The sequence below is a fragment of the Heliangelus exortis genome, chromosome 7 (assembly GCF_036169615.1).
Source record: "Heliangelus exortis chromosome 7, bHelExo1.hap1, whole genome shotgun sequence".
NCBI classification, from domain to species: domain Eukaryota; kingdom Metazoa; phylum Chordata; class Aves; order Apodiformes; family Trochilidae; genus Heliangelus; species Heliangelus exortis.
This window is the reverse complement of record NC_092428.1, coordinates 4,868,244-4,885,212: the sequence shown is the minus strand read 5'-3', so window position 1 is coordinate 4,885,212 and position 16,969 is coordinate 4,868,244. Positions and strand designations below refer to the sequence as shown.

The 16,969-nt window shown below is 42.4% G+C and overlaps 1 protein-coding gene across 1 annotated transcript in view; it reads left to right on the top strand.

Moving 5' to 3' along the window:
* ZCCHC24 (zinc finger CCHC-type containing 24) overlaps positions 1 to 16,969 on the top strand; it is a 108,809-nt gene that overhangs the window by 38,473 nt on the left and 53,367 nt on the right. The window lies entirely within an intron of this gene.

Sequence of the window (16,969 nt, the reverse complement as noted above, 5' to 3'; positions counted from 1 at the left end):
TGACAAGAAGGCACTAAAGTGCCCTCAGAAGCCATTCGTATCACATAAAACAGAGCTGGGTTTGTTCTGCCTAATGGACTGAGCATGGGGTATCCTCCTAGCAGCATCAGAAATATATTCCTTGGTTTTACCAGTTGGCCCCAGGGCACAGCAGTTCCCCACACGTTCTCCCCAGAAAATTTGTGCTTTTTCAAAGTCACAGCCAGGTCCTGTGTGTGTCCCTGGAATTTCAGTCTAGCATCTTTCTCCTGGCTACATGTCCTACCTGTAAAATGGAAGTTGGAAGCATGATGGGGGTTTTTCTATTATTTCTTTAATGTGAAGGGTGACACTGGACTGCAACCTGTAGTTCATTGAAGTCAATCGTTATTGCATTGAGGAAGGGGGTTGTTTCATGGGAATCATGCTGCTACTTCAGTTACTTGAGAGTAACAAAAGCCAGCAAAACAACATAGCTTTCAGTAAATGATACAGAAGCCAGAGAAATTCCTGGAGAATTTGACTTCCATGGAGGCTTGGTGAGTCAGCAAGCTCTTCCAACTTTGTTCCCTTTCTTCAGTAGTTCCCTCACTCAGCTTTGGAGCAATATATTCTCAGGAATACATCTTTTTCTTCTGCAGGTCATCATCAGTTTTCCTAGCTGCAGAACCCAGGAGTAAGACTTTTTTTTTTTGTCTTTGTGCATATTGACTTGAAAATCAGCTCTGCTTACTGTCTGCCACCCCACAGGCACAGCAATAGAACATAACACACAAACTTATGTGGTTAGAGCAGAGTTAGGCTGACTGTGAACTCACTGAGGCCATGGACTGAACCCCAGCCAGTTTCCTGCACAACAGGCTTTTTCAGATATTTTTGTTTGCCTTTAGACTTCTTGTAATGTGTAGCACATTGATTTGGATGGGAGATAATGCTCCTGTGGTTTAAGATCTGGACTGAGATTTAAAAAAATCCAGGTTGAATGCTGACCAGTTGTGTGCACTCGTGTTAGTGATACTATTCTCAGTTTATATATGAGGAACTGTGGCAAAATCTCAGATTTCCTACTAGGGTCCAAGTTCTTTTTGCTAAAGTACTTTTTTATCCTTCTGTACAGCTCCTACTGCAATAGACCCAGGATCTCTGCTCAGTGGTAAATGATAAATAATTTTTAGACAAGAGCTGAAAAACATTTCATCACTGCCTGTCTGCACAGGTCTGGGGAGGACAAGTGTATCAAATCAGCACAGCTGGCATGCCACAGGTTTACAGAGTTCTATTTACAAAAGGCATGGGAAACCAAAGAAGAATTCAAACATGGTTCAAAGCTTTCAAGTGAAACCTGATTTAGTCTCCTGGATGTGCCAAGCAGGGCTGGAAAGCAGAAAAGAACAGTTTTTCACGAGATTTTCCTACCTCTGGTCAGGCCAAAAATTTTGCAAGAGCAGCCTTTCTTAAGATATTTTGGCACTTTTGCTTCTGGTCTTGCCTGGAGGCAGAGCCATGTGAAAACATTAATGGAAAAAGTAACTTCTCTCAGTGTGTTTGATTTTTAGCTACAGCCTGAAAAATTCCTGTTCTTTCTCATGCTCTATCTCTGCCCAGTTGTTATGTGCAAGTCTAAATGGTTTTTAACTCATGCCTCCTTCCTTGGCTGCTGTAAACGTGCAGCTTCACATACAGCTTAATAGTTCTTTCTCAAAGCTTCAGAAAGAACCTGAAAGCATAAACTGAAGTTTCAGTCACAGAAGGAGAAAACCACACTGTCCTTAGAGCCAACCTGAAACTACCCAAACACCACCATCTACTTTATTTGCCCCAGAACTTCCTCACTTGATGCCAGAACTGTGTGGCTGACTTGTGTGTGGCCTTGATGAAGCCACAGCAGTCAGTGACATGACTACAAGACCTGGTACAGTGTACTCCCCAGACCCTCAAAACAAATGGTTTTCCAGTCCTCAGTCTATGTCATTCCCTGGAGGACAAAAATATTTCCAATCCTCAGTCTATGTCATTCCCTGGAGGACAAAAATACTGGGGCAGAGACTGCCTCTATCCCTGAGTTTCTGCCAGGTCTGGTGTGAGAGGCAGCTTCTCACCACGATTCCAGACCTCTTCTTTGGAGCTTTTTTACCCTCCATGAAGTTCAGGAAATCATGGAACACCCAAGGTTAAACAGGAAAGGATCTCTGGCTTTCTGAGCAGAAAGATTTGCTTCTGCTCAGATGGCTGGAGAGGCTCTGCATTTTCCCTTTGACACAGTTGATGATCTTGACTAAGGCCAGCAAGCAGATAAAAAAAAAAAAAAATTAAGATCACACTGTTCCCATCAACTTATCTAACCTGCTTATGACTCTTTGCAGCATTACACTAAACACATTTGTGCCAGCATGCCTGCCTGATTTCTCTCTCACCCTGTTTATCTGCAAACATTTGTTCAGTTCAATCAGCTGCCAAAACTAAAAGTTGAAGTGGGGGGGATTTATATGAAGAAACCTTCTCATTCTTTCTGGAGGGGGGAATGGGAGATGAATGGACTGAGCCTTTGAGGCTTTCTTCAGAGTAGCCCAGAGTGTTGTCCTCACCTCATCACTCTCACCCCAGAACACGTGTGTGCATCTTAGGACCTATCACACATGTTCTCAGACTCTGTTCTGGAGATAGGTGATAACCATACTCTGGACCACTGAAATTTCATTTAGTCTGCAATTTATTTCTTGCTTCAGCTACAGCTGTTTCTCGGATGATAAAAATAGGTTTCTGTGCTGGTGCTATCTCTGCCTATTTTGATTTAAACAAGATGCATGACTAGATCCTGTTCTGGTCCATATGATCCAGAATAAGAGAAGGGTGAAACAAAATTTTCTTTCTAGCAAAAGCATGGGGAAATGGATGGGAAAAGGAAAAAGCAACAAAGAGACAGTTACTTCCCAAACCTTCAAGCCTTTCTAGAGCCTTTTCCTTTAGAGTTCACAGTGGGTGGACTCGGTACCTCACGTTGTTAGATACTGTCCTGGTTTGGGCCAGGATAAAGGTAATTTTCTGTCTTGTAATTTTGCTTTCAGGTAAGTCTCCTGTAAGTAACTTAACAGCAAGTTTCTCAGTCAGTGTCTGCTTCTAGGACTGGTCACACTCCATGGTTATAGTTACAGCCAGAAACTGGTGTGCAGAACCAAGGGCACTGCTCAGTTCTGAGGAACATTTTGCCCTCTGGAAGGAGAAAAGGAGTAAAGAGGTCACACCTGCAAACCCTCCTTTGGGGAGGAACAGACAGAAAATAAATGACAAAAATTGACCAAACAGAGTATTCCATCCCATACACTTCATACTCAGGATAAATTTGAGGGATCACAAGGGTCAAACCCCCTCCTGCTTCCCCTTCTTCCCCTGTCCATGTTTGCTTTGGCATCCTGGGAGGATTCCATCCATTCCTCTGCCTGTGCTCCTGATCCATGCCAGCCTGAATCTGTGTGTTCCTGCCCCCAGCTCCTTACTCCAGGATTCCAGCCTGGATTTTCCCAGGGCTGCCCTGCAGCCTCGGTGGGGATGTGAGAGGTATTGGGGGAGGAACATGGCATCAATTTTCCTGTTTATTTGTATATATTCAGTAATTCTTCCTTTTTATCATTACTGTCTCTTTCCCTTGTTCTCTCTCCTTCTTTTACCAGGGAGGGGAATTAATAGGGAGCATCTGGTATTCAGTTTAATTGCCAGGCCAGTGTTAAATTGTGACAGGTACATATTAATAGAAGAAAGGTACATGCCATGATAAAACCGTTGGCCCAAGGGACAGTAAACAGTTGATCCTTGCTTGCCCCTGTGACAAGCAGAAAATAGCACTGCATAGTTCTGTCAATAAGCCAAAGGAGGAGTTAAGGACTGGAATCGGGTCTGACATCAGCCTGGGCAGCAGGTACCAGAAAACAGTGATCAGTGCATCAGGTTTCAGCTGGACTCACCAAAGCAGTGCCTTTCCATGCAATGTTCCCTTCCAAGTAATGGCATTCTCAAGGTCTGTGCTTCTCTCAAGCTATTGTACCAAGCTAGAGCAAAATAACATCCACCCAGTCAGAGGCATAAGGGCCAGAACTGGAAAGGAGTGGGATGGAAAGAAGTTCCATAGTTTGGTAGGAGCAATCTTTATGTTATAAAGAGTGGTAAGCCTGAGCAGAGAGAGGCAAATGTTCTGCACAGTGCCCTGGGTTGTTTTGTTAGTCATTTCCTTTCTACACAAGTCATCCTTATTAGACTTTTTGTGCTGTTTTAGCAACCCTGCAGTAATGCCTTCAAAAGCAGATGAAACGAAGATTTCAGGTGACTTTTAGTTTCAGTAGCACTACTCAACTTGGTCTCAAATATCTCTTAACTAGTAGAGACATTACTTGCTCTAGAGGAGAGTGGAGTGGTGCTGGACAAGAGCAGCAACCAGAATTTAGGAAAAAACACAAGGCTGGCTGGGGAGGCTCAAGTAATCCTGCAGTTACATCCCTCAAACGTGAGCAGTAACCTAAAGAGCCTTGGGCTCTTTCCATGCACCATCAGGTGCTGACTGTGGAAGCAGCACAGGAGGTTGCTGTTTTCAGTCTCAGGAGTGAGAATATTTATCAAGAATTAGAAAGAGTTGATTTAATTGCATCAGATAAAATACTACTCTTTGCAGAAGCCTGTATTGAACTATATCCCAGCTCATCTTTTATGGAGCTTTGAAAGGGTGTGGATATTTGGCTTTGCCTCATCCTTGGAAACCTTTGCAAAGCTGAATTACAGAGGAACAGGCATAATGTTATCTGTTATTATCCATTATTATCCATTTATTCTGTACAACCAGGGTACAGGTGATACTTAAAGTCTTTCCTCTAGATATATCCAATTCATTTTAGCAGGCTCAGAAAGGTTTTGGTAGGGATCTTAACCTGGGAATGTTTATCTGAAACTCTGTGAATTCTGCCATTCTCAGACAGGATTAGGAAAGAGAAATAATGTAGCCCAGATCAAAATTAACAGTATCAGGTTAACAACCACTAGCCCTGGGTGGGCTTAAACTAAAATTTCTTCAATCCTTACTCTAGAAAAGCAACTTACCCAGATTGTGTGGAAAGGAGTTGTACTAAATGCCCAGAGATACACAAGAAAAAAGAAAAACAGTGGGGAAAAAACCCCACAACCCTCACCCTGCCAGAACATTGCTCATATCCTACACATCTTTGTAACTGGAGATATCTTTGATCAGGAAGCACCTGTCGTCCTTTAGCATGGGATGTGCAGCACTGCAAAGAGCAGAACACTTTATTAAATTATTTACTTATGGTCTTACTGAAAGCATTTCATAGTTCAGCTGCCTGGATTGCTTTCTGCTTTAATCTGGCACAGCTTTATCTCCCAGCAAAAGGCCCTAAATCATCAAGTGTGTTCAGGCACATCTCTGATGTCATACCACATGCAGTAACCATGTATTTATGATGTGATATGGAGTGCATCTGTCCTACTGGGTCATTCCTATCGTTGTCTTGAGCAGCAACAGAATTTTTTCCTTTTTTTTTTTTTTGCATGTGCAGTGTTTTGTTTTACAAAGGCAGCTTTGGCAAGGACTCAGCTTTAGAAGTTAGCAGTTGCATCAACCTCACTGGACAAGTAAGCTGATAGAAAGCAGGAGATATGTGTATGTTTACAGGGACATACATTTATGGAAACCTAGGGAAAAGGCCAGCTTATCTTTTAGAGAAGAAAAAGGTTGTGCCTGCTCATTACAGCCTACAGTCACTATTATTTATATTTGGAGTGAAAGTTAATTGCAAAGAAATTCCAGTTACTCCTCCCAGCTCTAATGCTCTGTTGGAGTTCACTGTAGTACTACATTGTTATTCCAAAATGTTCAGGACAATTTCTCTCCTGGTTTAACTCCACTGCCTGTGATGAAGCCACATTAGAATGGATTTGGCCCTACAGTTTATCTTTTTATCTTTTTTTTTTCTTTTTTTTTTTTCCAGTGCTGCTGTTGTACTTGGCTTTGTATGTGAGCAGAATATAAAGACAGCAAGCTTACATTAGAAACAAGTCACTAGAGAAACCCAGAAATCTTTCTAAGCTATCAAATGTCTTTTCATGGGGTGTAAATGACAGCACAGTTCATTTCCTTTCTTTTCAATATCTCACGGCAGGAGGACAGTGCTCACTGTCATGTAAACATCAAGTTTTACAGAAGATTTCCCAAAAGTAAAACAGGAGTTTGTGTTGCCTGGTTCACTTTTCCCATTGTTTAGACACAAACCTGAAATTCCTAGTACAGAATTACAAACCTAAATGATTACAACTCCAAACCTGTTCCCATATATTTGTGGTCAAAATTTGTGTTTCAGCTGGTACAACCCCAGCCTCCTGGGTTTAATGCTGATCTGCTAACCCTAAAATCCAGCCAGAGAACCCCTGCTCAGTCATCTGTTAGAGCAGCCTCCCCCTAACACAGGATTTGGCCCCTCTTGTTGTCCCATTTTAAATGAGCTGGTGATGAAGCTTCCATGCTTCACACTGGAGTCAAATCCACATTCTAATATAATAGTTTGCTCTTTTATTATTTTTTATTATTATTCTTAATAATAAAATATTATTGTTATTGTTATTGTTATTATTATTATTGTTATTGTTATTATTATTATTATATTTTATTAAAGATAAACTGCTATAGTATTCTTCAGGCACGTGCCAGGCAATATTTCTTTCCTAACCTCTTTCTGGTTATAGAGCTTTTTGATCCTAAAAGATTTACATCCAAGTGAAAAACAAAAACTAAAACCAACCCTGTGTAAGCAGTATACATCTGGGAGTATCTGATCAGGCAGGCTGGTAACAAATTGCCATAACCTTACAGAGATGCACACAGTATCTGTCTATCAAATTATTTGAAGTCCAAATTTGTTCTAAAAAGCACAGGGGAGCAGAAAAAACCTTTCCAAGGGTTTGCCCCCACTGTGTATATAAAGTGTGTTATCCTCTTAGTGCAGAACAATCTGAAGGTGATGGAGAGCAGAGATCTTCCTGGTGTGCTGAATATTCAGGATTGCTTTATGCAGTCAGACCTCAAATAGTTGGAATTGTGGCATGTCTGCCATTTCCTAACCTGACAACGCTTTCTTACTGTTAGGAATTTTCTTCTTAGCCATTTAAGATGAAATCTTAAAAATAATAATAGTAAAAAGAACACTCACCACCACTTACTTCATAGCAGTCTGAGACTCTTCACTTACAACTGCCCACAAGGATTCTTCTCTCACTTAGAACTTGTGTTTGCTGTTTCTACAGAAATATCATTCTACTTCTGAAATCTAAACAATTTAATTACTTATTAGTAAAATATCATCCAGACTGGAATTTGCCACCAAATCCTACAGCAGTTCCATGAAGTCAAGCACTTGATATATCAACACTCCCATAGAAAACCTGGTTACTGTTTCTTCCTTACGGATTATTTTCCTAAGTTTTATTTGTTACTTTATCAAAATCCCTTTTTGCTTATATTTTACTCTAGGCTAACATAGAGAGAAAATAAATTATGAACAACAACAGATTTTGCCATAAGTCACCTCATCAAACCAGGATTCCCATGGTCTGAAAGCCTAATCACCAGCATTCTAGAAACTCAGCACAGCCCTTTTAGGGCACCTCATCCAGTCAGGAATTCTTCTTTGATGACCTTGGGGAGCTTCTGCTTGTTTTAGATGTCAGCTACCAAATTCCCAAACCAGTCCCCAAATAATTTTTCTTCCTCCTGCAAAAAACACCTTTTCCTGCAGCACTTGATCGCCGAAGCATTTTGGTTTTTTTTTTTTATCATTTGCTAGATTCCTAGCTTGAAAGAAGGAAACAAAACCTACTATTTTACTGACACTTGTGGAGCTTTCCCACCCTGCTGGGGAAGTCTAAATACAAGCAGATTGGAGCAGAATGGGAACAAAGAAGCCGTGCTGGAGGAACTTGCTCTGAAAACACAGCTGAGCATGCAGAGCTCCCAACGCACCGGAGACGCAAACAAAAATATCAAGTGAGGATGGAAGCTCTTGCTGGGAAACCTCTTGTCCCCATGCATCTCTAAGAATATATCCAGCTCAGAATTACTTAGGCAAAGGCCAGTGAGAGGCTGCACAGCTCAGAGATCAACCATGCAAGTCCACATAAAGCCTTTTGTGTCTCTGAGGGGCCAGGCTTTTGCTCAGGGATCCATGTCTTATTGTTTAGCCACTGGGGTGCTGCCTGCTGCTCCTTGTTAGGGCCCCTGCCTCTACAGGCATTTCTTGGTACAGTCAGTGCAAGCATTTTTTAACTATTACTTACAAAATGGCAGTGGCTTCCCCAAGGCCATATCTTTGTTTCTTTGTACAATGCTGCGATTGTGTAAATTGTCTTGCGTAAGCACATCGGCCCACTCTGGAATTCATTTTTTTTTCCCCCCTTACGGCCTTTCATTGTTGTTCTTTTATGGTGGGATTTGTTCTTTTGCCATCTTGTCACAAATCCATTCCTGTGTTTATGTCACTTTTAAGGAATAGCATGGTTAAGTCTGGCCTTTCAATGTGCCAGTGTCTGGGGAGCTGCTGCTTGTGCTGAGAGAGAGCCATTGCCAGCAAACAGGATTGGCTCCCTTGCACTGGCACACAGAACTGCAGAGCTCCCAAAACCACAAAGCCCAAGACATCCACTTGTATTTCTTACATCGTGGTCCTCCCTGAATGTAGCTCAAGGAAGTGTCTTAGAAACCTGGCAGTATGACATCAAAGCTAGGGAGTAAGAAGAGAGAGCTTCCCCTCTCAGCAGGGTCATGCAAAGCAAGCGCTTGGATCATGAATGCAGACACCATGAGCCTCAGCATCACATGCAAATATTTCTTTTTCATTTGCATACAGAACCAACCACAAATGGAAACCAGAGCATGTGAGGAACCTGCAGTTTCAATTCCTGATGATTAGACACTGGGGCAGATCTTAATAGCACATTTGATTCCTCCTGGCTCCCCCTTAGCTGCAATCCCACTTCAAGAGCAGTGTTAGTAGCCTAGAGTAGCCTAGAGTTAGTAGCCTTTTAGGTTGGATATTAGAAAGAATTTCTTTACTGAGAGGGTGATCAGACATTGGAATGGGCTGCCCAGGGAAGGGGTGGATTCTCCATCCCTGGAGATATTTCAAAAGAGCCTGGATGTGGCACTCAGTGCCATGGGCTGGGAACCACGGGGGGAGTGGATCAAGGGTTGGACTTGATGATCTCTGAGGTCCCTTCCAACCCAGCCAATTCTATGATTCTATGATTCTACAAGCTCTGTCTCTGGATCACTGATGCAATGGCTGCTTCCTCAGTTGCTGATATTATCTGGCAAGTCACAAAGGGGTGACCTGGGAGCACACCTTGAGGTGTCTCCATTTGCTTTTGCTGCAAACCAAAGGGCCCAGGCTGGGCACAGAGCTGGGCTTGGTCAGCTCCTGGGAGCACCCATCAGGAGATGTCTACAGGAGGGAGGCTGCTACAAGACAGACACTCAGGGTTTGTTACAGACCATGCCTGCAGAAACCAGAAACCATCCCAGTCCTTACTGACAGCATTACACCAACCTGCCTCAGGAATACACACCCAAGGTTGGGCAGGAAAGGGTTAGCTCTCAGGCTTTCTTGGTAGAAAGGAAAATTGCACTTAATTACTACGTGTCACCTAGAAGGATTGAGGCTATTTATGTTTTAGCCAAAGCAGCACTCCAAGGGAACATATAAATCAGGATCAGTATTCTTTATTTGCCAGCAAGGATATAATCCAGATCCCTGGATCTTAAATGTGTTGGCTCATCACTAGAAAAATGAGACCCAAGGAGGTTATTTCTCCCCACTCATACAGAGGTAGCCACATACTCTGCTCACTGACCAGACCAGTAAGGAATAATCTGGAGGGCAATGGAAGGTCCACAGGCTACAAGCAGGCTTTAAAATGAGCCTGGATGGATCAAACATACTGAATGAATATAATTTTTATGTATGTGCTCCTAACAATGCAATCATACTTTAGTGCACAGTGCTGCAAGAATTAAAATATTATTTTAAAATACTTTCATCTATGTGCATAAATAAATCTCTTCTCTTAATCATGTTTCCTCTTGCAAATCTATTATTGTAGCCACATTAAAAAGAATCAATATCCCTAAGGCTTGAATGCTGCCCATGTTCAGATCAGATATCAGACAAACCACAAAGCTTACTAAAAGATGGGGAAAATCAACTCTCTATAAATAAAGTGTATTATTCACAACACTTGATAGTTTAGAGACAGTTTACCTCTTAATGTCAAGCTATGTAATATTATTTAACAACTATACAATTTAAATGATGATATATTAGTATAGGTTTACAGTACTGTTGTCAAGAAGAATTAAGAAGCTTGATGTGGTTGAGAAGTATTTTCTTTTTCTTTGAATGGCATGACCTTGATATCACCCTTGAGTTTAACATGATTTTTTAATTAAAATTAATTGGCATAAAGTATAAATGCTTCAGATGAAGTGGGAGCTGCCTCTGTAACAGGGATTCTGCAGAACTGCTTGGCTCCCTGTTTCTCCCCTTAAATGTACACAGAACTGCATGCATGAGTGAAGAGATGTTATACAGGCTAAGATATAATTACTGAACTTTGACTTATGCCTGAGACTGTGTCTGGCATGTGAAATTGAGGTCCATCCTCTGCTAAAACTCCTCATGTTTACTGCTATTAAAATTATGTTCATCCTGTTCGTGTCCCAACACCCCCGATTGCTGGATTTCAAAGGAATGGTGGCCACAAGTTTAGCTGCAAGACTGAAATACATAGAGGCCCTAGGAGGTAGTCCCTGCTTTTTGCTTTGAGAAAATCCCAAAATACACAGCGTGAAGAAAGCTCAGGAGATGTGCAGCAGATGATCTGACTGCAGCAATCAAGTGTATGTCCAGAGACAGAAAGCAAAGACCACCAGAAATGTCCCAAGTTCACTGCCACAGGGAGATGACAGCAAAAGGAAGAATTAAACCCATGTTCATCCCAAATGTCAATGTACTAAAAAACAATGAAAAGAAGAAAAAAAATAAATGTACAGCTTTATCCTGTTGTAGTTTCCTCCCTGGCTGCCCAGGTCAGTGCCAAGCCAAGCTGACACAGCCAGTGCCCAATGGTCACCCCTTGATGTGCAGAGCAGGCAGGGAGCCAGCAGGCTGGCCAGAGGATGAACACAAAAGGAAAAGTATGCAAGCATCCAGGGTATGGTGCTTTTGAAGTTAATCTAGCACATATTTTATATTCCTGATCAGAGGGGTTCCAATGGTTTGAGTTACATGGAAAGAGGAGAGTACTAGGGAGCTAGGCTTCTGCTTTCTTCCTGGCAAAACAGCTTTGGATGTTTCTTGCCAGGAAAACCAAAAGGGAATTAAGATACAAAGCAACTTCTCATTTTCCAGGGTGCTCAGTGAGGATATTATGCTTGAAATTCCCATGAAGCAGAAAATTTAATTTTCAAGTGGTGGTTCTGAGAGTGCATATTTCAAAACGGGAATCAAACACGGCATGAAAAAGGCCCAAGTACCTATAAAGCCTTCAGATATTTGCAACCCTCTTCTGTTTGCATTTCTGTTCTTGATGAGGCTGCTGTATAAACAGACATTTCTGTCCTCCTCAAACTGGATGCTAAGGACTTTCAAGTTAGGAGGAAAAAATAATCACCACACAGACCAATATAACAAAAACTGCTGTTGCAGCTCACTGAACCAGACCAAACCCAATTTCAGCAGTCAGGCTTACATGCTGTAGTTACTTGTGTGCTTATCTTGTTGAAATTAAGTGACTGGTGGTACTGTTGATATCTATCCCCTTCCCAAAATACATGACCTACAAATCAGTATCCTACTAGGAAATCCAGATGCATCTAAAGAACTGATTTAAAACTGATTCCATCAACCCAATTTGCCTATCACAGAGAAGATGCCTGCAAAGAATTTCTAGTTTCTCTTTCTTGAGGAACTGTCTGATTTTGGAAGGATGGTGGGAGGCAAGAAAACATTATTAGGATGCATGCACTGTTTCCAAAAGGGGTTTCTTATTTGGAAAATTAAGTCCAGATGCATCCTTCCACACTTTCTTAGGCACTAAGGGCTTTGAAGTATCATCTAGAAGAGACAGAAGTTCAGTACACTTGTACAAAAAGGAACCAAAGACCCCAACCTTTAGGTTGCAGTCCTGAAAATAATAGTGCAGGGTGGTTGTTAATTTTCACAACCTAAAACTGAGGCCTGCAGCAAACTCAGGGCTGTGCACAGCTTTGCAGACTCTGCTGCAAAGATTCTGTCCCATTTGGTAGAGAGCAGCTGAGAGGGCAGGATGCTAGCAGGGAGTGATAAAACAGAATAAACAGAATAGCATCTATACAAGGTGCATTCTTTTTAAAACTCTGTTACAGTTCTTGAACACCAATAGGGACCTGTCACCAGGTATGCATCACCCACGAGGAGGAAAAAAAAAGGTATTGCAGTGGTTTGAAGTGTTGGAGAGTGAAGTCAACCTGTAGCTGTGCATAGAGGTGAGAAAAATTAATATATAAAGCTGAGATTTTCCTCTGTGTCCTCAGCATAAGTGCAGGCAAAGGAGGTACAACCTCTCTTCATAGGAAGATGAAGCTTACTCAGTATCCTCCACTCCTTTCCCAGTTTTCATTCAGTAACCTTCACGCCAGCTTTTCTGCAGCATCTGCGTCAGCAAAAGTAACCAAGCAAAGGGGAGCTCAGAGCTGGGTCTAAAGGAGACTTCAAGTGTCCTGAGAACTTTTCCCAAACACAAATCTTGGCCTGGCCAGAGTGCAAAGAAGGCTATGGGAAAAATACATCCAGCACGCAGGAGGCCAGGAAGGCATGACATGTACTGGTGTCCTGTGGTCTGTTACTGCCATGGCTTGGAGAGCTGCTCACTTAGAGGGGCTACTGAGGTCGCTCCAAAATTGTGATCTAAAAGCTTTTTCCCCCCTTTTCTTTCTCCTTCTGAGCCCAGACTTCCTTCCAATAACATTTCATCTTCCAAAAGAAACAGTCAAAACCTCCAGATTTGAAAGAATATATCGTACGTGAAGGTCTGTAGCCCAACTGGAAAATTAATAATGATTTTCTTAAAAAAAAAAACTTTAGAAGTGAACTTGATACCAACAAATCTTTAATCATAAATGTAGGGTCTCAAAGCCCAGAATGGGTGTGAGCACCCTATTAACTCAAACCAAACTGAAGCCCAAGGCTTTCCATCTGCATTAACTTTCATCACAGCCCCTGCCTGAGGTGAGCAGTGCATCAGCCCTGCTCACTATTTAATATATTATTAATAATATGCTATAATTAATATACTATTAAGCAGAATGCAGATGAGTAGAGGCATGAACTGAGAAGCCAGGTTCAGCCCTAAGCATCTCCCAGGAGGTCAGCACTTCCCAGCCTCGTTGTCAAAAAGCTTTTGCCCCCGAATTCTCTCCTCTCTGTACACACTTCAGTGCAAAAACAGCATTTGAAATGAATATCACAGAAACTTTTGTTCTTTGAAAACCACATCTGAGCTCAACCTACTGGCAAAACACACTGAGCTGCAGAGAGGGGGAATATGAAGTAGACAACGTGAACTTCAACAGAGCCCCACAGCAGAACTGTTGTTATTGTTGGCCTGGGGATTCTGCCTTTAAATCACAAATTACTTTAAATTGTAAAAACATCGATAGCAAGAAGAATCCCCATAATGGCAATAAATAAAGAGCATCCTGTCCCTCTTTATGTCACAGTTATTGTGGGAGGTGACACCAAACTCGAGCTTGGCAAGTGCTGCATGTCAGAGAGTTGATGAGTGGAAAGGATGTGCGTGGACACAGACCCAGGGAGAGAACTTGTACCACAGTGATTTTTCTGTGTGCTGATTACCCCGGCAGCACAAAGCCATTTGCTCTTCCCTTTTAGGCTGCTTCTCCTGCATTTTTGCCCAGGCTCCTATTACCCTGGAAGTGGCAGGTGGCTTCGCCGGGCTCCTTGGGGCTGGCTGGCACATTCAGACGCCTCTCCGCCTTGGGAAGGGGACAGATTTTCTGTTTTGTCTTGGGTTGGTTTGCCCTGGGAGTCCCACCTGCTCCTGCAGCTCACATCCCCTGAAACCAGAGCCCATCCCGCAGCTGCGTAAATCATTAGGATCGGGGCTGCAGCGCAGGGAGGAGCGGACGAGCGGCTCCTTTCCTCCCTCTGCCCCTGCAGTAAACAACGCAGCCCCCGGCCTGAACCCGGTTGCGAAACCTCCCGGCTCGGAACTTTTATCTCGGCACCCAAATGGGCTTCGCAAGAGGCTCTGGTCCGTGTTTTCCTGCCGCCTTCCCGGCTGCTGCCAGCCAGGGAATTCTTTCCATAGCTGATGCGGCCGCCCTGGGAAAGGCTGGCTGCAGGGAGATGGACCCAGCTTAGTGCCTCCACACCAGTGCCCGGGGAAGAGCCTGAAAATTCCTTTAAATAACTTGTCAATAGCCAACATTTGTCCCTGGTCGGGTAGTGATTTTCCCCTAGAAGCTCTTAGCACAAAAAACGGCAATGCAAAAAAAAAAAAAAAAAAAAAAAAAGTCATAAAAAAGTCATGAAGTTCAGCAGAGATCAGAGGAGGGACATCCCTCTGCTAGATAATGCAAATGGTTTTTAATTCAGACATAATTATAACAACATGTTCTACGCACTGATGCTTTTTTTTTTTTTTTTTTTTTTTTTTTGGGAGCTGGAATTTCCCAAACTGGCAAAAGCCACCACATCACAAACGAGGAAACCACTCCCTTGGTGAAGAAAGGATGGGACATTAAATCAGGGTCAAAAAAACCCCCCAAAACCCCTAAACCCTCAAAAAAACAATCTGTTCATTGAAGCTACCCAAACACAGAAGTGGTGGCCCAGGGATCTGAGCAGTAATGCTCTGCAGATGCCTCAAATCCAAGACGTGGTTAAAGGAATTCCTAAAGTCTCACCCACACAAGGGATTCTGGTTTAAAGCCAGCTCCAGGAAATGGCACTCTGCAATTTTTCTTTCATAGAATGAGGACTTTTTTGGGTCCTCTTTTTCTTTATGATGATTCTACCAGCCAGATATCAAGAATCAGGACCCAGCTCTGCGAGCTGAGAGGAAGTTTATCCCTCTCCTACCAATATTTTGGTTAGGCTCATTTATCTTTTGTGCCATGCCCTGAAGGAAAGATCCTGTCTTGAAATTTTTTAAAACTGTCTGTAAGCACACAACCCCCACCCAGGTTATTACAAAGTTCTTACAAAATAGGAAAGATGGCTGTCATGTTGATTTAAATTTTCTAACTTAAGGGTCTCATTATAAAAGGCTGTTTAAACCACTATTTTGGTTGAAACTGAACTCTCAAGCTGGGTTTTGGCTTTCTGACTTGGACCATTTCTTTCCCATCTGTCTAGAGATACAGATATTCCTGTGTATTCCCAGGCTTTAAGGAGAAAAACTCATCTGTGTGTGTGAAGGGGGAAACCTGACAGGGAGAAAAAGAGGGTTCTAAGTGTGATTAGAGCTGAATATGTGTTAAAAGCAGGAGAGAAAGAATCAGCTTGAGGAGTGGAGGTCGTTTTCCTTAAGCTAAATGCATGGGCTCTAAATCTTGCTTCCCAAGTGTCAGGTTTCAGAGCCCTGGAAGATCAGCACTGGTGAGATGTTCTGTTCACAGCCTGTTCCTTGGGCTCTCAGGAGTTTAGTTCTGGTTTTGTAGTAGACATTAAACCTTTTTCCATCACTTTGGTTGTGGAAGTCCATAAATTTATTACCCAGGTAACTTGAACTGGGCTCAGTTTTTGTAGCAGAGGGGAAAAAATGGGAGATGGAAAACAACTTGCCCCAGATGCACACAGACATGTAAAGAGCCCAAGGGAAATTCGAGGTGCCTCACCATTTTTGTGTATTTTGTAGGCCATGTTTCAAAATGCCAGCTGTCACTATGTGTGTAACCCTCCTGTAGCTGCAATCAAGCCCCTTGCTGCTCACCATTTGAAAATACTATCACTGCATCACTCTGCAGCTTTGCTCAGTCTCTTATTTCCAAATCCATTTGCCATTTCACTTGGAGAGGCATGAGATGCCCCAGGTGTTTCTTTCCACTTCCCTATAATCCAGGAACATCTTCTCCTAAAATCCAGGAACATCTTCTCCTGCCCGTGCTTTCCTGCCTGTTCCAGAGAAAACTGTTTCATAGAGAGAGAAGAAAAAAAAAAAAAAAAAAAAGTTTTTCCTCTTTTCTTCCTTTCTTTCCACAGCATGAAAAACACACTCAGTGGTATGGATAACTTCTCAGGTCTCAGTTGTTCAGCAATACCTAAGCAAAGCACCCTCAGCAGCTGCAGAGCTTTGAATTATGTCAGCAGGGTGGTTGTCATCTTTGGCTAAAATGTGTCTTCGCAGGAGTAATTTTTTTTAATGCCTCTATTATATATCTTCTTTCAGTTCCAAAGGCTCCAAATGAATCATAGACTCGTTTGGGTTGGAAAATGAGTACAGATATGTTGGGTATATTCCAACAGAGGAACACTCTCCTCCTTGCAGTCAAGCTGAAAACCTGGTTAGCACAGGAACATGTACTTCCAGTGCCTGGCTTTCCCCAGCTCCTCATCTATCATTTAAAAAAAAAGAATAAATAAAAAAAAAACCAGCTCTTTTTGAAACATCATTGGGTCCAGAGGTTATAGCAAATTCTAGCAAGTGGACAGAAATTTTCCTCCCTAATTTTGTTTTCCTCAGGGAGCTGTGGTTTCTATGTAAACACTTCTATGAGCAGGCCCCTTTGAGACATGCCTGGAAGAATATATATTATGCCTAACACATATCCACCATATCTGAGCAGCTAAGAAAAATAATTCTGTGGTCTTGCTACACTTCACCACTACCACCTCAGCCTGGCTGAGCTAAAATTTAGAATAAAGAACAAAGTAGGGTAGGTACG